This window comes from Coenobita brevimanus, chromosome 93 (genome assembly GCF_032717465.1).
Source record: "Coenobita brevimanus isolate Jiangsu-jjx chromosome 93, ASM3271746v2, whole genome shotgun sequence".
NCBI classification, from domain to species: Eukaryota; Metazoa; Arthropoda; class Malacostraca; order Decapoda; family Coenobitidae; genus Coenobita; species Coenobita brevimanus.
In genome coordinates this window covers 14,577,284-14,603,679 of record NC_137046.1, presented here as the reverse complement: position 1 = coordinate 14,603,679, position 26,396 = coordinate 14,577,284, and the positions used below count along the sequence as shown (strand labels likewise).

At 43.7% G+C, this 26,396-nt stretch overlaps 1 protein-coding gene across 1 annotated transcript in view; it reads right to left on the bottom strand.

The window, feature by feature from the left end:
- The window catches only part of LOC145412368 (uncharacterized), a 417,977-nt gene that overhangs the window by 160,199 nt on the left and 231,382 nt on the right, over positions 1-26,396 (bottom strand). The window lies entirely within an intron of this gene.

Here is a 26,396-nt window from a genome sequence, read left to right as displayed (position 1 = left end):
CGAGAACAGCGTGAGGAACGAGAGAGAGAACGTCAACACAAGTTACAACAGCGTGAGAGAGAACGAGAACACGAATGTGCCGAGCAAGAGGCATGCGAAAAACATGAATTTGAAGTGGTGAAGCTCAAGCAAGATTCCTTGGCTTCAGACACATCTGATGCAGCTGGCCCAAGCTTCACGAGCGTTCTCCCTGCACATGTTATGGCGACCCCACTCATCAAGCTTCCCCCATACAAGGAAGGCGAGCGAATCGAGCCATACATAGCTCATTTTGAAGACATGGCTCAACTATACCAACTGGATGATGCAGTTAAGTGGCTTCAGTTTCTTATCCTGTTTGAGGGCCTTGCCCTCGATATTCTCCACAGAATTTGTGAAGACAATCTCACGTATGAGATGATGAAGTCACACGCGTCAAAGCGTACGGCCTCACAGTTGACGACGCCAAGAGTCAGTTCATGAGGGCGCGTTTACGGTATAAAGAGACTGCCGTTCAGTTTCTTGACCGGCTTACTGCTTACTTAGATGAGTGGATGGAGAAAGATGAAACTCCTTCCACGTGTGAGGGGATAATTGACCTTATGCTGTGCATGCAGCTAGAAAAGTCGTGGCCCACTGAACTTATGGCTCAGCTTAAGATCTGCCAGGTAAGAGATGTCAGCCAAATGGTGAAGAAGGCTGACGCATTCTTCACTGCATATGGGTATCAAACTCGCAAGCAGCATACGTGGAACAGGAAACCTGATAAATCTGGGAAACCATCTCAGACTGAACCCCAGCAACAAGGCCATTCTCAGAATAATGGCCAAGGTCCGAAACCACAGAGGAAGGACCAGGGGCAAAACACTCAGAAACCTGACTGGAAGCGGTACAACAAGTACCCTAACCGGCAGCAGTATCAGCCGTGTAACTGACCGTCGGGACTGTCCTTTTCACCATCAGCTCAAGTGAATAGGAGGCAGAAGGCGAACGCAGCCTTCATTCCTCAGCAGCAGCACAGTGGTCACATCCCTACTAGTACGGGTACTCCCACACAGTTTTCTAGTCCCACAGCGACAGTGAACCTCCCTCAGCAGATGGCCAATGATCCATCTCCCCAGGCAGGGAGTACGACCCCTCAAGTGTGTAGTTCACAGGGCACCATGTTTGCTGCATCATTTATTCAGCAGCCTAATCAGTGGCTAGCTGCTTCCTCCACAGGCCCTCCCCCAGGTGACGGTGCCTTCCTTGTTCAGCCAGGGTTTGTGGGAGACATTCCTGTGAAGGTCCTGAGAGATTATGGATCCTCAGGTTGCTCTGTCATGCAGAGTCTAGTTTGGCCTGAGCAGTACACAGGTCGACAGATCCAAGCTAACCTTATTGATGGATCAGTGAAATTGTTCCCTGAGGCACATATCCAGGAGGCATCTCCATTTTACACTGGTACGACGCTCGCAGTTGTCATGCCAGAACCTTTATTTGACCTAATCATAGGCAATATTCCCGGTGCCAAGGATAGTTGCACCAAAGATGATGCTACTCAGACTTCGGCTGCATTAACACGAGCCATGGTTGAGGCTCCGAACTGTGTCACCCTGGTGACCATTGAATCACAGCAAGATCTGATGTGTAGCCAAGTTGTTGTTCAAGAACAACACTCTGACCCAACACTTGCTGCCGTGCGGAAGAAACAAAAGGGTAGAGTGATAAAGTATTCACGGGGAGGTCAAGCCAAGTTCCATCGCAAACAAGGACGGCTGTACCGTGAGTCACGAACACCCCAGGGCAAGGTTCGACTGCAGTTTGTCGTTCCCGCCAAGTACCGCCAAGCAGTGTTAGAATGGGGGCATTGTTCAGTCTCAGGAGGTCACATGAGCAAAAGGAAGACCCAGGGCCGTATCCGAGCTGACATTTTCTGGCCAGGGATGGGATGAGACATAGATAGCTTTATGCATTCCTGCAGTGTGTGTCCACGTACCACTAATCAGGGATATGTCTTTCCTGCGCCGTTTGAAACTACACCCGTAATCTCTTAAGCAGTTGAAAGAGAGGGCAGTGGTAATGTGCGTGTAGATCGATGTCTCGCCTACTAACTGATGACTATTACGGGTAACTGTTGTATGCCGGGTTCTGTAAGATGGGCGTTCTCAGAGATTTGAGTAATCCAAGGACCAGCCTGGTTCCCAGTTAAAAGTGTAGACCTGACGTCTCACCCGTTGGCCTCACAGGACACAGTATGTCCAGGGCCTGTACATACCTATGTACCATAGTTTAAGGGGGGAAGTTTGAGAACTCCACAGAGATGGTCTGAGGCTGTGTATGAATTACCTTGTGGAACGTCACGAGCTATGGACCTCTCTGAGGATTCCCGGAGAATGCACAATATCCAAATGAGTGTTCACACCCACGGTGGGTGTTAAAATGTGACCTGCCCGAGATTGCGCAGGGATTCTCAGCTTCCTGTTATTACTTGTAAGTGTAGTGTTAGGTTAACCAGTAAACTGTCCGTTTTAAGAGATTTGACAATTCAAGAACTGACACGTTTCCTGGTTAATAATGTTTGGTTAACAAGTAAACTGCTCGTCCTAAGAGATTTGAGCAATTCAAGAACTGGCATGGTTCCTAGTTAATAAGCGTTAACCAGTAAACTATAAGGGTTCTAAGAAATTTGCGAATTCAAGAATTACGTTTCCTGGTTAATAATGACATAAGTACTGCTTGCTAGGGAGAGAGAGAGAAATGACACTTTTGATGCTCCACCTTAATTCCTTTTGCAGGTGCAGTTGGCGGGTGCAGCATTGCCGTGCAGATCAGCTAGTCGTCCCTTTTGCATGCTGCTGCCCCTTCTCTTCTGCCTCGTCGTCATTATTTATTATATATTTGCATTATGTAATTTTACACATAGGTACAGTCACACCACAACTGTCACACCTACACAGTGTATTACATACATTACGCTACATAACATATAGTTGTTAATGTAAATGTAGCAAAGTTTTCGTTCAGTTTGATCTGAGTACAGGATTTTTCACCATTGTCACGGAGTTTTTCCCTCGAGTTTGCTTCTATTAACGTAAATACGAGTTTTTTTTGCTCACTGGTGACTGTGACTTTCTCCTGTAGCAGGATAGCACACACACACCACAGTGTGAATCTTGTGTGACTGAGTTAGGATTTATATGTATGTATAATGAAATTTTTTTCCTGAGAAAAAAATTTCAACTTTTGATGGGGCATAATGTCACGAGTTGGCTCGTGACATCAATTTTAGTGGGAAACCGCGAATTCTAGTGGAATCCCAGTGTTTATCATTCAGTTTAACCGCTATGTATTTACCCGGTCGGGAGTGTTTTTCAGGCAATTTTTCAATGTGTCATAAGTGATCGTCTTTGTGCGAGACATTAGCACTTTCACTGAGCGATTTATTATGCGCATGTTTTGCTCATTCTAGCAGTTAGCAATGCGGCCACAACACTCGCCTCTTTCCCACGATTTGAAGTCAGTCAAGATTTGTACGCCACGGAAGCAGGTAGTGTGTGGCAGTGTCCTTCCTACGATGCAGTTCCCACCGCCGCTGTATTCCCACCTAGTTTGATTGGCAAGAGACTTAGCGAGTGCAGTGTCCTTCCAGTAACGATGCCCAGTCATCCGCTTAGTCCACTCTTTGACCAGTATTTCTTTTCGTATTTTCCAAGTCTTAAGAGTTAGCTTTTGAGTGAGGGAGTGAGTGCGATCTCCTTATTTTGAATTCATTTTGATATGTAACGTAAATTTATTTCTTTGTAATCAATAAATTTAACAGTTCTTTTTCTCGAGCTTAATGTAATGTAAACTCGTGTTTTATTTTCCATATTAAGCTTATTCTAGTTGCACCTTCTAGCTTGTATGCTATTCATAACTGGTACTTAGGCTAGTCCTTTTTATTAACTAAAATCCGTTGTGCAACCAGGAGTTAATGCATCAGCAAGAATCTGTTATCATTAATAGCATCAGTTATTGATTGTCACGGGTGAAGTCACTTTCTCCAGAGGCTGACAGTACTAACAAACAGCAGTTGTGAGGAATTAGTCTCTGCAGCGTACTGTTGAGAAAGTTTATAAATTCTCGTCCTTAGAGAATCAACGAAGCAAGCCAGCATAAAGTAATCATTGCTTGATTTTCACAAGACAATTTATCGTCCCTGCTCTCAGGATTATCGAAAATTATCCTTTAATATTGAATATACCTCTTAAAAAACCCCGTGACATTGTGACCCTGAGTGCCGGCATTGTAGTAAAAAAGATCGTAGCAAGAAATGCAGCGGTACTGTGGTGACAGGGTCAGTATCGGCTGAAGAAGACCTGAAGAGGATGCAGATGAAGGATGCAGATTTATAACCAGGGCTAGAGTGGCTGCAGTGGAGTACAGTGTGACCATCTTGGGAAGAGATTTCCACATTCAGCCCTGCAACTGAAAGCTTCTGGAATCAGCGGGACCTTCTTTGTCTAAACAATGGACTACTGGAGCTTTAGTGGGAGATACCCAACTACCTCAGCAAATATTGGCAACTGGTGGTTCTGAAGAAAATGAGGTCCGAGATCTTGGATGAGTCCCATAATCAGATCACTAATGGGCACCTGGGAGTGAGGAAAACTCTAAATCGGCTACAACAGAAGTTCTACAGGACTCTCATGTGGCAGGTTGTTAAAGAGTGGTGTCGGGCCTGTGATGTATGCTGTGCCAAGAAGGGACACAAGAAACGTGGGTGCACCGATGGAAAGGGTCACGGTGGACATTGCTGGACCCCTGCCACTCACTGAAAGAGGAAACCAGTATACAGTATTTGTGTTGCCATGGAGTACTTCACAAAGTGGCCAGAAGCCTATGCCATTCCCAATCAAGATGCTGCAACTGTTGCTCAGGTGTTGGTTGACCAGTTTTTCTGTCATTCTGGAATGCCACAAGAGCTACATTCAGTCAAGGGTAGAAACATCAAGTCTGCTGTGTTCCATGAGTGCTGCAAACTACTGGGGATTAAGAAGACCAGGACAACCCCGCTAAGGCCACAGTCAGAAGGAATGGTGGAGATATTCGACTGGACGCTGGGACAAGAACTGGCCAAGTACTGCATAGAGGAACAAATGGAATGAGACCAGAAATTACCTGCATTGCTGATGGCATATTGGTCTGCATCCCACAAGTCTACTGGCTACACACCTGCAAAACTGATGCTGGGCCATGAGTCATGTTTACCCGTTGGCTTGTTAATGGGAAGACTACCTGGTGAAGAGCTGCCTACAGACACCTTCAGCTATGCAAAGCATCTTCATGAAAGGCTGGCTGAGATACATCATCAAGTGCAAGAAGCTCTAAAGTTTTCAGGCGATGTGATGAAGTCCAAGTATGATACCAAGGCAAGTGAGGTGAGCTTCAAGGATGGAGACAAAGTTTGGTTATACAATCCTTAGATGATGATGGGACAGTCACCGAAGCTGCAAAGCCTATGGGATGGACGTTTCACTATGTTGGATTGCCTAACAAACATGATGTACCAGATTCGAGGAGGCAGGAAATCTTGCCTTAAGGTGTTACACATGAATCGTCTGTGGCAGTACCATGGGCCAGGACAGTACAGCTGGGATGTCTCCAAGGAATCGTCCTCACCCCTAGCTGAGGATGTCAAGGAGAATCAAGGAGCCGAAGTAAGTTTGGTTATACAATTCTTAGCAGAAGATACAGTCACCGAAGCTGCAGAGCCCGTGGAATGGGCCTTTCACTACGTTGGATTGCCTATCAGACATGATGAACCAGATTCAAGGAGGCAGGAAATCTCGCCCAAAGGTGGTACATGTGAAACTTTCCGTGGCAGTACCATGGGCCAGGATAATACAGCTGGGACGTCTCTGAGGAATTGCGTTCACCCCCAGCCGAGGATGTCATGGAGAATCAGGAAGCTGAAGTACAAGATGTTTGTGACAGTTTCCTGAGGGAGGAAGTGAATCAGGAAGAGGAACAAACCATTCCAGGAGGAGTGGACTGTGTGGAGGAGCGGGACATCGTCAGAAGCGGCATAGAAGACTTGATAAGTCGAAGGATTATTTTATGTATGATTAAATGTTTGGTTTGGATTAAGAATCATGTTTATACACATTGTGTAGTAATGTCCGGATGACAAAGGACTAGGAAGGGGGTAGTGTTGAGAAGCAGAATTTGCTAGTTAGGCAGTCTGGAGGGTTCTTGATACTTCTAGTATCTTTCTGTTACGTGTCAGAGTTGCCGGGTAGCCTGCTATTGTGAGGGGACTTATATTGTCAAGTTATACATTAATTTTTGTGCTCCTTTTCTTTGTATTATTTATGTGATGCTTTGTTAAAGTATGTAATTTTATTTAAAGCATTTAGAGTGTTACGTAATGTAAGATAACTCTGGCATGTTTTGGGCTGATTGGGCAACTGTTGTAGTTAGAGTAATCAAGAAAATTTGAGTATAATACAAGATTATAAAAGGATGGAGTAGAGAATTGAGGAGTTTGAGTTTAGTTTGACTCGTAGCCTTGCGAAGTTAGTGTAGCTCTGTTACATGGGATATCTGTGAATTGTTGTTAGCAAGAATACCATTTTATTACCTGGTAAATAAAGACAACAAACGTGAGAAGCTTGTATACACTTAACGCTTGTGCTGATCTGTTGCTAGGAAGAACAACTCACTCAGCAACGTCTTTCTTATAGAGAACTACTGCTGTTGGAGCCTGTGGCAATATGTGACATGGACGTAACAATACTAACGAAAAACACAGGGCAAAGTCGAATGGTTTGAATAGCTGACGAACAGAAATGTAAGAGATCAGACACGTCATCTGGTTGTGAGACGGAAGAAAGAATTCAGAGTACACAAATGCAGCATATTTTATTATATTACAGGACAGTGGAAATTTATTATATTAAAGAACAGTACAGTTCTATGTTTGAAAAAGGAAAAATAGAATCAAGATTACAGTTAGTATGAGCCCATTGCAAAACTAAATGAAGATCTTACACTGGGACAAGGTCTACGGTAACATGACCACTGACAAATCCTCTACTTGCAACATATAATGTTGGAGGGACAATGACAATGATATAAGATGAAAGAGGATATACAATATTTCTGTAATATCATTGATCTTATGATTTCACTGAGACACTCTAAATTTTGTACAATTGGATACCTATCATTCATATGTATAACAATACTGCCTGGTAACAGATGTCCTCCATTACCATGCAGTTTACCCACAACCATGCCAGTATTCCTTCTTCCAGGCGACTGGGACAATTTGCATTGTCCCAGTCGCCAAGGAATGGCATACAACTTGGTATATTCAGTCTTGTCCACTGACCTTGCCACAGATTTTTTTTTTATTTCTTTCTGAGGGAGAGACTTTACTGTGGATCACGAAGAACATCCCAAGTCTCCTCAAGTTCCATTGCCGACTTTGGAATTAAATCGGTCTACTCATTGCTATAGATATGGTAATTACCAGGCACCCAGATCTACACGAAGGACTTACTGCACGAATGAAATTTATTAATGATGCTGTCCTGGATCTCAGAAGAATCAGTTGTGCAAGAAACAGTTGCCTGAAGGGCTGATAAGGAATCTGAAAATACGACAAATGAATCATGACAGGAATTTAGAGCATAGTCTATGGCTTTGTCAACAACAAAAAGTTCAGAAGTAAACACAGATGTATAACTTGGCAGCCTAAACCCGATGGCACATTCAGTGACCCCACACTAGCATCCACACAATCACTCGACTTGGAACCATTGGTGCATAATTGGTGGGATCCCAAATGACGTGCGATGGTATTACGAGACAAGTGGTGGACCTCTGACTATGGTCCCTTGCTCTTCGGTGCTGGGAGCCATAGATATCAACAGCAAAGTTGGGCGGCTCCCAGGGCGCTGTGACCTATATATTTTTTTTTTTTTCAGACACCAACATGTCACAGTCACTGAGGACCACACCAGGCTCCTTAGTCAGTAAGTGGAGTCAAATGGATTGTGACTAACTCCTCACTTGAGATGGTGGTGTTGACGGAGGTGCGGCACAGGCCTCATTATGAACATCAGATTTTTTGCCTGCCCTACAGCAGTATGATCAAAGTAGGTGGTCCCGATTAATACAGAGGGGAGGTACATTTACCTCCACTTCCATGCAAGCCACAAGTTTACTCCTCAGGACTCTGAGACACATTCGCAAAATTTTATTCTGTAACACCTCCAGCCTCTTCAATGTGGCATCAGATACCAACCCATACACTTGTCAGCATTGTCCAGCTTATGTCTAATTAGGAATTAATACACCATTAAAAAAGATTTTCTGTCAACTCCAAAATTACTGTACCTGCTAGGTACTTAAGGCCATTTAATGGTTTATCACAACAAACAAACAAATTATTAACATGAAATTAAAAGTTCAACTGGTGATCGAAATGAAAGTCCAAAAACTTCACAGAATTTTGAAAAAGTACCCCCTGATTATCTATGGTCAAATGCAAATCTGGGATATTACGAGTGATAAAAATACAGTGGCACACATGGAGCCAGAAAACTTAAATGTCCACTGCAAGGCCCACCGGTGAATGGAATCAAGAGCAGCATGAATCTGCCCGGCCGAAAATTGTGCATTACTGGAAGTGTGCTGTATTCCACAATTGTCAGGATGTAGTGAATATTTTACATTTCTTTAAATGGGAGCTGATGATGGAATATCATTGATCATAATACCTAACAAAGTGCGACTAAGCACACTTCCCTGAGGCACCCGGTTTTCTTGGATAAATACATCAGATTTTATATTACAGGGCAGTTTGACAGAGAAAGTGTGCCATAAAAAATTGGAAATAAAAACCGCCAGATTACCTCTTAAACCATCAGTACAGAGCTTCATTAGTATACCGGGTCGCCACATCATCTTGTACGCTTTATGCATGTCCAAGAACACCCATATCATGAATTCTTTATTGGCAGATGCCTCCGAAATGCAATGCTCCAAATTCATTAAATGATCTAGTGAACTTCGTTTTTTACAGAAGCCACATTGTTGATCATTTAACAAATTTTTCAACTCAAAAACAAAAGGAAGCCTATTATTAACCGTGCATTCCATGACCTTATATAGACAAGAAGTTAACACAAGAAGGCAAAATGAAGTGGGGTTCATAAGACGACCAGCTTGTCTGGGTATCAGTACGACGTGGCAAAGTGACAAGTTCGCCAACGTTCAGGATGCCCAAAGCTCATTGTACAACTGTAACAGCTTCATCAGGCTGTTGTGATTATGATGCTAGGTCATAACGTACATGATGGTATTGGAACCAGGACTGGTGTCTTTACAGGCTTTCAGGGCGAGGAGCTGTTCATCTATCATAACTCCTGGTTGTATGAGAAGTCTATGTCCTCTGTGGCAAAGTCTAATATTTATAGCTCTGCCATGTGTTTGTGATCTTGAAAATCCTTATCATAATTGGCTGAGATATTTACATGAGAAAAACTCGTGGTGAGGATGGTAGTTACGTCCACGGGATTGTTTAGAAGCTATTATCGACATGTACAGTGGTCGCAGAGATGGGAGGTCTTTTATTAGTTAGTATTTTTAATAGCAGACCAAACTGTTGAATATGATAAAACGATCCACAGTAAACATAAAAGACTCCCAGGAGTCACGTTTAGCCTTTCTAATTATTCTCCTTGCCTCAGCTCTTGCATATTTAACCCGCCGACTCCCATTGACATATATGCATATCTGAACGTTTTGTCACTGTGACTTCCATAGACATAATAAATGCGCCGCAATTGCAAGGTCCTCATTTGCACATTTTTCAAATTTTGTGCGTGATTTTTGGTACGTATACAAGGGACACCTTCCTCTACCTGATGCCAGGCGGGAACAATGCCTTAACCCCTGTGACCTTCCCCCTTCCCGCACGCCATTGTCTTGGCAACTCACCTGTTACCAGTGACCTTGCCAGTAAAGACATGTCACACCACGGTACGAAATTCAAGGCCAGAGTGATTCCCCAATCGATGACAATGTGGAGGACAAAGTTTACGTAGCATTAGAGGAAGAAACAGTCAGAAATGATGAACAGGTAATGTCGCCAAAAAATGTACGGTATGTTGATGTGTTTGGTGAATGAAACAACGCTTGTATCGCCTATAATACTGTGTGAAAACCAATATACTCTTGTACTACATATAAATTTGTACCAAATACATAAGTAAATGCCTATTATGAGTAGTTTGGAATAGTTGCCCCTCCCATAGAACACGTTTTCTCTGGAGCCAGGCCCCATAGAAAACACAGCCAGGTGAGGGTATTGTTACCTGTACCATCATTTTAAAGGTCAGGTGAGCGATTTCTCTATGAATTTTCAATGTTTCTTATAAAATGTGGAGGTTTTATCCAAAATATAAAAAATAAAAAACCTGCCGCGATAGAGGAAGGTTACTGGTTAAAAATATGCCGGGATGGGGTGGGTTAAATACAATAAAGTTTTCCTCAGTAGGCTGACAGTCAAAAATCCTGTATATCATATTCCATTTCCATAATGCTTGTTAGCAATCTGGTGTCTACCAGTGAGCTCTATAGTATGCTTCACATGAACTGTAGAAGTCTTGGGAATTGCAGCCTGAGCTGCATGTAAGATGGAATTGGTTATATTTTGGACATTTATATCTATGGACTTCCCAGATGTATCTACATCAGCAATCCTTGAGAAGGTTCTCCAGTCTACCTTAAAGTTAATTTTTGGAGGTGTAGGATCCAAAAGAATGTTGCATGTGCAAGAAAGACATATTGGTAAATGATCACTACCCAAGGAGTCGTCATAAGGATCCCACGAGAAATCTTGATGTATACCTGGGAGGCCAGAGATAAATTTATAGCAAAAGTTACCAGTACGATCGTCTACATGAGTCACTCTACAATCGTGCAGAAGACACAGGTGGGACTGTAGTATAAGGTAGGGTATTTGCTCCCCACGACCGTTGATCCTCAAGCTACCCTATTGACAGTGGCGGGTGTTAAAGACGTCCAACATTATTTCCTAGAAGGTGGTCAAAAATGGAATTCAAAGCATCGCTATCAATGGGGCCATGTGGTGGACAGCAAAGTTTACAGACTATATGTGTTATTAAATTTTACTCTTCATGCAACAGCTTCCAGAGTACCCCCGCTAATACCAGTACACCAGTCCTGTATGAGACAGCCCTAGCGTGTATTCAATATGGACGGTGGGTGTTAGCGCCGAAGTGGTGACATGTGGAGGTGTAGGAGGACTACTGGGCCTTGGGATAGGCCACTGCCCCCAAGAAATAGGCCCTGAGCCTTTGCCCAGAGTCGGACACGTAAAAAAAAAAAAAAAAAAAAAAAAAGAGTATAATTTAGAACTACTTACATTTGTGGTTGTGATTTGTGTGTGTGTATGGCAACTCCGTGACCATCATATCTTCTATACAAGTGGTACTGTTTGAACTGTGGTGGATCAGGGTGATCCACTAAGTGTATCTCCTGTAAACAATGTCTGGCCTGTGTATTGATGGCAGGAATGCTATATTGTGTAATTATTATTCCCAAGAGTCTTACAATTCCAGTGTAACACAGTGAACGTGACGGTTTAAGATTTATGAGGGTGGCCAGTGTCATTAATGTTTTCTATGTCACCAGCTAAGAGCAGAGCAACTACTGAAGGACCTGTTCCAGTGCTTGCTGATGGAAACCTCCATATTGTCTTCAATAACAAGGTTCCCAGACTCTGTCAAGGAAGAGCTAACTCTTTTCTAGCTAACTTTTCTCTCCCCCACTGACACAGGAGCAGGAAGAACATGAGGATGTGACTTTTTTTTGTGTGTGTGTGTCTGACTCTGGGCATATGCTTCACAGTCTGCTCTCAAGGCCCAGTAGTCCTCCTACATACCTTACACCTCTACATGTCACCACTTCGGCGCTAACACCCACTGTTCATATAGAACACATGCTAGGGCTGTCTCATACGGGACTGGCATATTGGTATTAGCCAAGGTATTTTTACATGTCGGCGGGTCTTCTGGTAGATCAGTAAAGTTTTATTTCATGAAATTCAAATCCTTAAACTGGTCCCTGCCCCAGTGGGGATTTGAACCTGGGTCCGGTAGGACTGCAGGCCACCTCTCTATCGATTGAGCCACCTTCTTCCCCAAAGGGTGGTCAGATTAATTTCATGAGACTTATCAGACATCGGTTTAGGCCAACTAACTGAGAAGTAGCAGCATCCTGAAAGCTAAAAGTCACTACAGGGATGTCAGTAAGAGAGCTGGAGCATACATGAGGCTGAGAGAAAGAGACAGAGTGAGTGGCATGAGGAACAGTGACAGGATCAGTCTGTGTCTCGACAGAGCACCTCTCAGAACGGGACATCACCACTGAAGCAAGGAGGTATCGAGCGAAGGAGTTCCATGCAAAGCCTTTATCTTCTTCCTGGCTTTGTATTAGGAGATGCCCTCATATGCCTTCACCATCCAGACCTCTTTCTCCTCATTCCAGTGGGGACAATCCCTCGAAGAAGTGGAGTAAGCACCCTCGCAGTGAAAGCAACGTAAAGTCTCAGATGTGCAGTGTTCAGCACCATGACCCTGGGCTGCACACTTGCCACACACTGAATAGGAAGGCCTACAAGACTCGTCACTATATCCATACAACTGATATTTCAAACAGTGAAGAGGGTTGGGAATATTCGTCAGAACGTTAACTATATCGGAACCAACTCGGCATATTCAGGAAGAGAAATTTTACCAAATCTCAAGATATTGGTTGAAGTCTTCGCCCTCGTGCCCTCTGAGAAGCGAATGATAAATCTGGCATCTATGACATCTTGCAGAGCAAGTCCATGTATGATCTTGTCCTCACTCATCAACATGAGATCCATCCAAGTGATAACACCCCTGCAAGAATTCATGGAAACCGTGATCTTTGGCTTGACATCATAGCAATGAAACTTGCTCAACTTTATCAAGTCTTTTACCTGGGAAGAAGTTATAGTTTTAACAAAGAGGTCTCCATTAGCAAGATTTTTATTCTGTTCCACTTCGCCTGCACTACCGTCAATCACCTTTTTCATACTGGAAAGATTAAGACTAACCAAGAACATGAAGTACAACAAACGACACATTATTTTCAGGACTGTCGAGGGGGTTACGAGTCTGGGGCTGGTCAGTCTGGGGGCAGCCAGTCCATCATGCAGTCGGGGGTCTGTCACGACCAAGGCGGCAGAGGATCCTCCATAATAACCACCTCCCACTCACGGGGGAAGTGGGAAGAAAGAGAATAAAACAAGCAAGGGACAAGATACTCTGGGAACAAACACTTAAGCCCGAGATTACCCTCTCAAACCACTCTTTGGAGGCTGCATCTGTGTCAATTCACACCCCAGAGCAATCAGTAGGGGGACCACTCCAGAGGCAAGCTAGCAAAGGTAATCTCAGTAAATAGATATAGAACCCTCCTGTATCTCTAAATGGGGAAGGCATGAAGATTAGGTCTAGCTGACCTATCTGAAATTCACCCTACAGGTAAAAGCTAATGCCGGTGGGGCAGCCATATACCTGGAGGAGAGGCCAGCACACACGTCCGCACTCTTCACGACCATCCCCATCTGGATCAGCCTCAGAAAAAAAGCCTACATGCCCATCGCGATTGCACAAAACTGGCGAGGAAGTTTTAATCATCATCATCTTCATCACCATCCGGACCTCCTTTCCCACCCCAGGAAAGGGTGAGGAGTGGCAACGTCCAGGCAGTCTAAGTTTGCCCATTCCAATGGGCCACGCTTCCATTCACTCATCATTCAAGCCCCACACAGATGAAATTCAGATTAGTGAATTGGATGTAGAAACATACAGTACATTATTCTTTGTATGTCGAAATTTTCACATGAAAAAAAAAAAAAATCGGTTCAGTATAAAGACCACCCATGTTTGACAAGGAAAACGATAAACTACTGTACGACGGAAAAATAAAAATCAGCTTGTTCATTCTAACATACATGGTGTTTATTTCTTTTTCTTGGCAGTTTAACTGGAGGGTGTGGTGTGTGAGTAAGAGCCTTCCTCTTTTCTATCCTTTTCCCTTACATGTTGTTCAAATCTTTGTATAATTAGCATTTTTTCCAACAGATAACCTCGTCATGGGCTAACAGGCCACTTGTTATCTGTACTTCCTGTGTACACTTATGTACAAATTTCCCATCATATTATCTACCCAATTCCTCTATATTTCACGTCAAAATATTTTTTTTTTCTCTCTCTCTCTCTCTCTCTCTCTCTCTCTCTCTCTTTCTCTCTCTCTCAAGTTCACATTTAAGTCTACATTGCAGAAACTCAGAACTGTGGTAAAAGATTTGCTGGTCTTGGAACGAGGAAAAAAGAATCAAGAGAACACTGAGGTTATTCGGGAACGCTAGAAACATCGTCATGATCATCATCGTCTTCATTATTTTTTAACCCATGAAGGGGGTGAGGCAAGATCCAGAAGCAAGGAAGGAGAAAGCACAAAAATAGGAGCATTTAACACCATGCCCTCTGAAATGGAGCACCCAAACTCACTCAAGCCCCTGGAATCAATGATCCTTTTACAGATCTAACCAGTTGCTCGTATTTTTTTTCCCTACGGATGAGCTTCACATGCCCCTGCAGGGTAGTGAGCCAGACAGCTATCAAATTAAAAGGATAATACCAAACCCTTGTCACGCCCCCATCCGTGCAAAACTTACTCGGCCATCTCGATCCCTTTAGCGTGAAACATCAGATAACGCTACCCTCATCAGCAAGCGACAAACATTTCCAAGCATATCACATTCCTTAAAAAAAAAAAAAAAAAAAAAAATGATTTTACTCTGCAAAAGAGAGACTTCTCGAATTGTGCTCAAAATAATAATGTATTCATATTTAACTCTCAGTCATTATTGTTCTAAGCTGCTTTCGTTAAAAATATATATATATATCCTTACTACCGCCGGTAGTTTTTATAAAGAATGTTGCGACGGCTCCACTATGTTGTTTACCTCAATTTAGATAGGCGAGTGTTTTCGGGTTCTGACATACTAACATTTACTTAAATTTTATAATGATAACATGGAATAGTGAACACTAAATAATTACAGTAACTGAAATGGAAAGCATTCTGATCATCTGCCCACGACACTCTTCCACCAAAGGTATACAACTTGGTGCCAGGTAGATCAAAGTTGTCACAACTTCCTTTCTGTATAGATGTCACTGTATCTACTGGTTCACTAGCACCATATGGCAAAGCTGTTGGTCAATACCCTCTTCATTAAGAAACAGGCCTTTTATCATCGTCATGCTAATACTATTCGTAATATATTGGACTCGATACGATGCAGAACGATAAAATGGCAACACAACCATCCTACCATCAGATTGCTCAGCAAAAATGGACCACAACTCCATTAACTTATGGTGTAAGCCCTCGGAATATCTGATTTCACCTACAGATGAAAATACACACACTGAGGTATTTCACATGATTTCATTCTCTGTCAATACTTCCTTTGACTATCAAAATAAATAAAAGGGACCTAGCACCAGCCGACCAGGGCGGTGCTGTCGAGGATGATGAGAATGTTCGTGATAGGAAGAGATGGAGCTCCTGTTTCACTACCCATTGAGATATCTTGAACATCATCATTTGCTGACTTATTTCAGTGTGATGCTAACACGGTAAGTAGGCCAAAATAATCTTCCAAACACTTTTTTCTATCCAAGCACTACTCTACATGATTAATGCATTCCACACAACGTACCCCACGACGTCACAGGGATCGACGCCAACAAGGACATTAGGCCAGAAAACTTTACCCGTACTATCTAGTGGCAGACAACGGGCCCTCCAAGACCTAAGGTAACATGGTGGTTGAGTGAGGTGGAGAAAAGAAGACTTTTCTGGGAATGGAAAAAGGGTGGTAACAGAGAGGAAAACTTGGCTGCCAAGTGTAGGGCTAGAGAAAAGTTACAGAGAGCACAACCTGAGTCTCAGAGACTCTTACTGGATAACCTAAATAGTGCTGAAAGGAAGAATATGGTATTTAAGGTGGCAAATCAGATAAAAAGGGGAAACAGGGATATCACAGGAGAGCAGTGTGTGAAACATACCGAAGAAAATTAGTTGCGTAGAATGAGGATATTAAAAACGCCTGGAGAAAGTATTATACTCGGTAACTGAATAGGGAATTTGAACGGAAAACGGAAAGTTTTGAATCAGTGGATTCACTGTGCCCTTAGCCAATAACCAGGAAGCAGTTGGGGAAGGCGGCGGGTGTGTCTGGGAAGACTGCTGAAATGTTGAAGGCCTCAGGAGGTAAAGGAGTGGGTTCAATTACCGATTTGAGAAATTCGATTATATATCATTGTGTTGTTTTAGATGAATGTCTGAAGAGTGTAACTATAAATGTGTATAAAAGGAAGGTTATGCCCTGGAAAGAGGAAACCATAGAGGTATATAACTAATGGGCCAGATAATGAAGACAATGGAGAGAGTCCTTGAAGGGATGATAAGGGAATGAGTCAATACTGATGATATGCAGTTGAGGTTTATCACAGGCAAAGGGACCACTGTTATCACACTGACTGTCTTACTACTTCAGGAATATATATATATATATATATATATATATATATATATATATATATGAAAGAAAGGGGAACTGTACCTTGCTCTTGTTTATTTGAAGAACGCCTTTAACAGAGTCCCTTGGGAGGCGGTGTACCCCCTCCACAATATGTCTACCCCCGATGTATATATGTCCTTGCTCTCAGTCAGTAAAGGAATGATCTCTGTATTCTCAGATGATGATAGTGGCGGTTTGGGCTGGGTTGGACTTTGTGGTAGTGATAGGGACAGAGGTAATTGAAGGACTGATTTGATCGTAAGAACAGGACGGGGACATTCCATAGTGTAAACCGGGAATCCAGAAATGTCTATACTACCACAAGCAGGTAATAATGCAATGGAATGTTGTGCCATGGTGGAGAAACCAATAAGGGCATCTGCGGGATACTGCAAGTCATTAGTGACATGAAATTCAATGAGGATAGGGGGCAAAGCTCTGTGGAGTTTGACTTCAAGGGTGACTCTTCCCTTAACCTTAAACTCTGAGCCGTTAACACCACATAGGCGAATGTCTGGTGGTTCTAGGAAACGGACGTGGTTGTGATGGCGATGAACAATTTGTAAGGAATTTTCGGAGATGAGATTTACTATAGATCCTGTGTCCAAGAAGAATGACGTTGGTATGTCATGACTGCTTCCGAGAATGACTAAACCCGAGGATGTTATGGGACCTACATGGCGGATGGGGAGTTGGGTTTCTGGTTCTACGTGATATTGGTCCGATACGGGCGCGGCGCTTCCCCCGACTGTGGGCGGTTGAGGTAACGACATTCCTCAGTGGTGTGAGTCGTGCTTGATTTGTGGTATTTGCAGTGTGAACGACGTGAGCGGGAAGGCGTACGCTGTCTGGTTTGGGAGTGAGGACGTCTGTATGTACGGTCGCAACTGGATGCTCGATGTCCAGGATGACCACAGTACCAGCAAAGAATCGAAGATTGTCTGTTCCGTCGGGCACTAGATTGATCACGACCTGCGGTAGGAGGGCGATGTGTGGCAGGTCTGCCGCGTGTGGTGGGACGGGAGCGACATTGGTCTGGGGTAGTGGAGGTGTGACAGACTGAGGAGGCCAAGGGTTGGGCGGTGCCCTGACGCGTGTAGTTTGATCCTGTTCTTTCATGAATGGCTTTAGTGACCTGAATAATTTTATCTCCTGGATTGAAACCGATTTCCAAGGCTAGCTCTCGCTGTTTAGGAGTAAGCCAATGAAGGAATCTGAGGTAACCAATTAAGTCAGCAAAGTTGGTGAGTGAAAGCATTGGAACGCCATTCTTGTCTTCTAACCATTTCGTGCCTACCAGTAATTGGAGCATCTCGCTACTAGTTGCTTTCATGGCGGCGGCAGCTTCGCGGAGCTTGGCATATTGCGCTGGGACGCACAAGTCCTCATCTAGTTGGTTTAGGAGATTAATGAATCCCATGAGAGACGCGGTATTTGAATGGTGGCAACAAAGGCTGATGAGTTCCATACGAAAATCAGCAAAGGTACGAATGCTATCGAAATGTCCTGCACGGATCGCGGATCCGATGTCTGATTTACCGTGATGCAAGCGACCGAGGAGGTAAGCTACTTTGAGCGATTCCTCGGTAATTTGTCTATTATTTATTTCGGTTTCGACTTCTCTGAGGAAATCATAGACAGACCAAGTTGGGTCCTGGCCGGTAAATTTGGGACGATTGGCATCGTCGAGATAGATAGACTGTGGAGGGTTGGCCATGGCTGGAAGTGCAGAGGTGGCGGCAGGAGAGGTGTGGGAGAGAGAGAAGGTAGTGGCAGTTAATGGCGAGCAAGACGGGGTATGAAGGGAGGCAGGAGAGGGAACGACAGGGGAAGGAGTAGAGGAAGAAGAAGGGAGTGTAGAGGCAGGAGCAGAGGAGGAGGTATCTGGATTTACGAGGGTAGGACGGGTAGTAAGTGATTCTGCAGGAAGTGAAACGGGAGTCTCAGGTACAGGGCGGTGGTACTCTTTGCCACTTCGTAAATGAGTGACTGTGTTAGAGTCAGCAGACGGGGTATGAGCAGGTGATGTTTCCGGGTCGAGAGGGCTGGTGGTAAGCGGTTGACGTGGAAAGTATGACATTTAATGCGGCAATGGAAGATGAAAGGATGAAGATGGATACGTAGGTGGAAATGTATAAATAACAATGAGAGAATGGAATACACTAGGTGTGAAAATGAAAAGGTGCGGGCATGGATGGTGTAAATAAAATGCGAAGGATGAGATGGATAATAAATAACGTAGGTGAAGATGAAAACGGGGTAATGGAAATGAGATGGAATATTTACAATAACCAATCTGTAGAGAAAATCGAGGATAATCTCTATAGAAAGGAAATATATACTATAGTTACACAGTAGAAACGGGAGGGTCGAGATGTATGACGTGCAGGGTGGCTGGGCGTAACTGGGCTGGGGCGGGGCTGGGCGGGGCGGGGCGACGGGGCGGGGCTGGGCGGGGCGGGGCGACGGGGCGGGGCGGGGCGGGGCGGGGCGACGGGGCGGGGCGGGGCGACGGGGCGGGGCTGGGCGGCGGGGCAGAGACAGCTGGGCGGAGAGGAGAAGAGACGCCGCGATGAATCACCGGCAGGGAGTGGCGGTCTTAGGAGGCTCCATAATGCAGACCAGATGGGGGCGACGGCGGAGGCCGGTGGTGGGTGGTGAGGCAGATGTCGGTGCAAGGCAGGTGTAGAGCTGGTGAACTGCAAATGCAGAGAATGGTGGTGGGCAGGCAGCGGGCAGACAGTGATAAGTGGCACCGTGGGGGCAGGAGCTATGATGAGTCCGGAACAGGTGCTGGGAACAGGTGCAACAGGTGCGTAGGTCGGCGACGGTGACACTTGCGGTCAGGAACAAGGCGAATGGGTGCGGTTGTTTGAGAGGTGAGCACTGGCGAGAAAAATGGTACACTCGAAAAGCACAGCCAAGGTATAGAGGCACGGAGGAAGGGGCGAGGCTGGCAGATGCGAGACGTCGTGTATCTTGTTTCATCACTAAAAATCCAAGGAGGCGGTCAGAATGTGATGGTTCGAAACACCGCTGCTACCAAATGCAACTTGCAATACTTTGGTGATAGAAACTCCGTGTACAAACAGCTAGATAAGGAGTTTATTACAAGCTCACAGTAAAACAGTCTGCCCGGCTAGGATGTCTGCTATCAACTGATGCAATAACGCCGTCTTCAGGCGTGGGAAAGCATGCTGACCTAGCAAATTTAGTGGGGGCATGTATGCATTGGGGGGGAACATATATACATCGGGGGTAGACATATTGTGGAGGGGGTACAGCGGTGAAGTGGACAGTGAGAAAGCCTGGAATCGAGGAGTGGCTAGTTAGAGTGATTATGGTTGTGTATATGAGTGCTCGCACCCAGCCAAGAGTGAATAGAGACTTGAATGTGAGTTTTTCGTGAATGTTGTCGTGCATCAAGGGTCATTCTTGAACCCCTTATTGTCTGCCATGGTGCTTGAAGGTCTCTCACGTGAATTCAGAAATGAATTCTCATGGGAAATGTAGTACGCTGATGACTTGGGTTTAAATCCAGACAATGAAATGGATGCGGCGGAAAGATCTGAGAAAAGCAGACACAGAGCTGGACATTTGGGTTTGAGATTAAATCTAGATAAAACAAAAGGGATTATATCTAAAAGTGGGGGCAGTACCATCAAAGCAGGGGGAGTGTGACCATGTGCAGTTTGCCAGGATATGGGAAGTAACACCATCTTGTGCAGTACTTGTGATAAGTGGATGCATAAGAAATGTAGTGGTATTAGAGGTAGGCTGCGACATAAAATGCTGGTTTCGTGTATGAGGTGTGTAGGAAAGCACACATAGTGATTGTCAGGCGTAAAAGAACAGATCTTGCTGGAGAGTTTTTGAGTGTATGAAGGAGTTTTGCTATATGGGGAACATAAAATGTGCTGGAAGCGAAGCTGAAGGTAACTCTGAGGCTAAGATAAGGAGTGGTTTGAGGAAGTTCAGGAAGATGTTGCCTCTCCTAACACTAAGAGCGCTCTCCCTCCTCGCTAAGGGAACTTTGTATGCGGCATGTTTTGAGTGTAATGCTGTATGGTTGTGAGACCGGGTAATTAAAGGAAGAGGATATTTGTAGGCTCATTCGTACAGAAATGACAATGATAAGATCGATATGAAGCGCACTCATGAATGTGAGGCTTGGGAGGACTGAGATTACGACTGAAGCGTTGAGAGGAGAGATGGGACTGGAATGTATTGGTGCTGTGACGAGTAGCGGTAGATTGAGATGGTATGGCATGTTGAGAGGATGAAGAATGACAGTTGGGTTCGGAAGGTGAGAAGTGTGAACGTCAGCAGTAGGACTGCGAGAGGTAGACCAAAAAAAAGACATAGGACGTGGTCATAGAGTGTGACCTCAGAGATAAGGCTGCCAGAGAACGAGCAGCATGAAGAGCCGCCATTAGATGACCAAGGCCGACGCATGTAGACATGCTGGCGCCTTTATAATACGATACGATACGAACGATAAGATAACCATATACTCATATGCTTCATCTCTCCATTTTATGTACCGTTATTATGCCTGCGCTCATGAATCGAAACCAGGTGTTTTTTTTATAGATGTGTGTGTGTGTGTGTGTGTGTGTGTGTGTGTGTGTGTGTGTGTGTGTGTGTGCAGACAAAACTCGAACAGCTAACCAAGGATGATGGAAGAGTTGTTCAGTCAGTTTTAATTATTACTTTTTTTTAATTAAACAACGGGCTAGGGCAAAATTTTACCTAGCAGTTTTTATCCAATTCACATCAAACTTGTAGGAAGGGATAAGGGCAAGACAAGAATTAAATAGTTATGTTTTGAGAACAATCAGCCAAAAGTCAGTGTAACAGGACAAGGTCAAAGTTCGACCTGTGTGTGTGTGTGTGTGTGTGTGTGTGTGTGTGTGTGTGTGTGTATGTGTGGAGGGGGGAGTATATGTGAAAGGGTGGGTGAGTGGATGGGCTTGTTAACAAAATAACTAATTTTTAATCCGATTATAACCAAACTTGCAGGAAGACTTTTTTATAAACACTATTTCAAAAGGTGAAGATCACAGGACGAGATCATCTTAAGCATTTTTATTTTAATTTATACCATTCAGTTATCATGGTGGGAGGGGAAAGTCAAAGGCCACGATCACAGGGTAAGATCAACTCAGTGTTTATCAGATATGAAAGGAACTTCGTCAGGCATTAATGAATTTCAGTTTCGAGAACAACCAGTCAATGGTCAAGGTTACAAGGCAAGAAAAAAAACAACAACTGACCAGTATGTCTCTGTCAGCAAGATAAAGCAGTTTTGATCTGATTTTAATTAAACTTGGCCGCCGAGCTGAGGGTCACCCATGATGCTGACCTATTGTTTTTAACAACAGATCAATGGTAAAGGCCAACTTGCAGTAACAGTTTTATCCACTGTGAATTTCGCTGTAAGAATTCAGAACAAAACAAGCCTAGAGATATTCTACTCGTATAGTATTTTTTTTTTTTTAATTCAGTCACGGTCAAAGTCAAAGGCATAGTTCAGAGGTCTGGGTCACTGGAAAATGTCATATCAAACAATTTTGTTCTTATTTGAACAAAAGTTGGAGAAAATGTGAAAGATTAGGCAAGAATTAGGTAATTTCAACTGCCTACGATCTCCAGCCTTTCAGACGCAGTGTGTCCAGGCATCTCGAAATGAATGGATCTCGAATTTGACTCCCTGTTATCTTGTTTTGTTTTTCTTGCAGGAAGCAATTTGCAGGCCCCTGTCCTTTGGTTCCTTCTTCCTTGCATTAAAAAAAAAATATCGATTTTGAGAGTAATCTGTTGATGGTCAGCATCAATGAGTAAAGTCAGTATTTGGCTCTCAGACCTGTTCCTAGGGGAGGGTTGAGGGCTTGTTCATTTACTCTTCTTCCTTTTTAATCATAATTGTATCATCATACTCTTTGCTTCATTACACTTTTACTTACCCTATCAATTCATCTTCCTCTTTACCTTTTTTCCTACATTCGCTTAATATCTAGCCATATGTTTATAACATTACCATTTAAAGCTATCTTTTCCTTGGCCTTAGACTACGCTGCAAGAAACGTGGTCATTATTAAATTAACCTCGGTCATACTCACAAGCCACTTATCTGGGTCTTTATCACCAGGGTTGCCAGATTCTAATGACAGTTTTATCATCAGACGTGTCCAGATTATCGTATCTTACATTAAATTATCGTATTGCACTCGAAAATAAAAGTGATTGCATTAGTATGAGCACATGAGTTGTTCTGTACTAGTCTGTCTATCTATATACCTAGGCTGCTTCCTCCAAGGAAAGGGAGGTAGCCGAGACAGGACGACACACTCCCCATTTACTCATCCATTCAAACACATTCATTCGCATCTTAGCCCCAAAGGGGAGAAGGGACAGATCCTCACCGCACCACACCGCACAAGGGTCAACTGCACTGTGCAATCAGTGACATCCGCAGCAGGGCCCGACAGCAGAGCCGGTTTATCCCTGCCACATCATAATAGACCCATCCCCTTACCCGCACCTGACCTGACTAGCTGATCAGACCAAATGCGGGAGAATATCCCCTCAGGGTTGCGTCATCATTAATTTTATTCATTCACAATTTCTCTCCATTTATTTCTGTCATGCACAGCCACTCTTCCTTGCTCAACAGACATCCCTCTCGCACCCAGTGCTCTCTTCACACTGTCCATCCATCCTATTTGTACTAATATGTTATTTTTTTTTTTAAATAAAAATTCGGCCAGTTGCTTGACTTGCATGTACCTTCGATGTAACATGAAATGCACTGCTATCCTTGACAGATATTTTAATCAATCAGTCCTCGTCAGACTTTAGTTTTTTCATCACAGAATCTGAATTTCCAGTAAAATATCAGTAAATATGAATACATATAAATGTCAGGTACAGCATATTTTCTTCAATGTTGGGTACACAACGTCTGAGTTCATGTTTTATATCATTAGTCTTGAAGATTTAAAGCTACACTTACTTGATTTGCTGTGTCTCTCACAATGCTAGCTGAACAATATTTTTCCGTTAAGGAAATACTAACATATAGAAAAACAGTTTAAATTAAGTACATTTTTTACTTTAAATGTAACTTTCCATGACTGAGTGTGGTAGTTTTATGCTGTATATTGTATCTAGCATAAATTATTGCATTTATATGATTACTAACACATAAACCAGTTGCGGTCCCTTGGAGGCTTTCCCCTACACACCTATTTTTCACATGGACCCATCTTCATCCCATAGACCCATTTTTCTCCCTGGATCCATTTTCCACCTTAGAGCTATTTTCTTCCATGTACCTATATTCTCCCTGGACCTGCTTTCACCATGGAACTATTTTACCCCATCGACCTATTTAACCTTGAGCTTATTTCTCAAACAGACCAATTTTACGTTTTGGACCTTCTTTTTACCTTTTTGGACTGGCACTTTTTCTCACTGGACCTGTTGCTCCCCTTGGACATATTTTCCGTCTTGGACATATTATCCACATGGACCTATTTTCCCCATGGAAGTATTTTTCCTCATGGACCTATTTCTCCCAAAGAGCATACATTCTTCCCCTTGGATCTTTTTCGTCCTTCCAGTAGCCTGTTTTCCCTCCATGAACCTCTTTTCCAAATAGGTCTATCTTCTCCTCATGGGATAACACCGAACCCTCACATTGATCCTTTTTCCCCCCATGGATTATAGTTACTCATTGGACCTTTAAGGGGGTATCACACGGTACCTCGTATCAGGAACGGCCGAGGAAGATTTAAGTGGAACAAAACTTGGACGCTATCACACATGTTCCTCGTATCCTCGGCAAAGGACATGCTTCTCACACTGTTGCCAGAGCCCCATCTCAGGACTGTGGAAAGTGATCGCTGTCGCTGACTCGGTAGAGAATAAGTAGAAGCAATTTTGTTTACAAATAGGTACATACGCCAATGAGAAGTATATATCACATCACATTATCCAGGAGCCCCATCGGTTAAAATGGCTTTTGGTTAAAATGACTGGTAGCAGTACGCCTCGTAGCAGTACGTCTAGCTGCAGTGGTGTCCTCAGTTGTAAACACGTGATTATTATACCGACATCACAGTTTCCTCGGTATAGGAAATATTAACTCTTTATAAGGGTTTCAAAAAGATTGATATTTATTCTAAAATAATAATAATTATTCAGTGTTAGGCTAAATGTTCAATGCTGTAGTACGATATATTCTCCGTCGAGTCACCTGGGATTTGGTCACACTGTTTTGCCCGTCGTATCCTCGGCAGGCATCCATCCAGATGAATTCCAAATGCCTGTGGTATCGTCGGCAATTTTACCACGTTACCGTTCCGATTTACCATCGTATCCTCGGCAAACCTCGTATGAAGTGCCGTGTGATAGCCCCTTTACTTCCACTTGGGCCCATTTCCATCAAGGACATTTTCCCCCCTGAAACCATTTTCCCACACAGACCTATTTCAACCATGGACTTCATTCCCTGATGCATCTATTTTCCCCCTTCCACTAACCAACCAACCCATACACCTGCTCAGTCATCCAGTGTAGTAAGCTTGTTTCCTGCCTTATCCACCCACCGACCCTCTCCTCCCTGCCCACCTAACCCCTCGCCCACCCACCCACCCTACCCCAGCTGGTCAATAACCCCTCCCATCCATTCCCCCTACCCACTCTGCTCACAGTACCTTCCCACCCCAACTACTATGCCCCCTCCCTGCCTGTCCACCCACCCTGTCACCCACTGCACCCACCCTGCCTTCCTATACTACTCACCCTGTCTACCCAACCTGCCTCTCCACCCAGCCACCCCACCCTCCTACCAGCCTTCTCAGTCCTTGTGCCCACAATCCTAACCACCGGCCACCAAGCGAACTTGCAGGCTTACACACACACACACACACACACACACACACACACACACACAGAAAGAGAGAGAGAGAGAGAGAGAGAGAGAGAGGGGGGGGGTTATAATAGTAAAATAATAATCGTGTATCCGGTCACACTGTTTCTCACACATTAATTTGTCTTGGCCTTTCTTACACAATCACTAATTTGTCTAACCCGTCTTAAACATTCACTTCCCACACCAGTCTTTATGCAGTTCCTTACACATTCACTTGCAGTATCGGGTCATTGTAATCTTGGTCTGTCTTCCATATCACTTCCGATATAAGGATAACTTCTCGGCCATTCATTTTATGTCCTTAGCAGCGACGTAACTGACCCAGGAAGTCTTCACCCCTTTAGCCAAAGCATATACTAATTGAGTTCATCTTTCAACCATCAGATAATATTATTTACCTTGTAGAAGATTTTTAGCAATGAAAGGATTAATGAAGATTATAATTATATAACCTCTCATTTTCAACGTCTCCTGAAACACAAAAAAAAATCTTCTGCAGATATGAAAATTTTTATTATAGCTAAAAACATTAATATTCAAAAAGAAAATTTTGTATTCAGCTTAACGCCTTTGGTAGCGTTCTTTTGCATTAACTCGTCCTAGATTATTGTCCTTTGGCGGCTTATTTCATGTGGTATAAACAGGAGACAATAATACGGCTCAGCATTTGCACTTCTGCATGACTAGCATCATATTCTAGAGTTGATCTGTTGCTACCACTCGGCATTCAGGATTGAGAGATGGCAGTTTTAGGCCAAGTTGGAATAAAATAGTTATAAATGTTAATAAAGG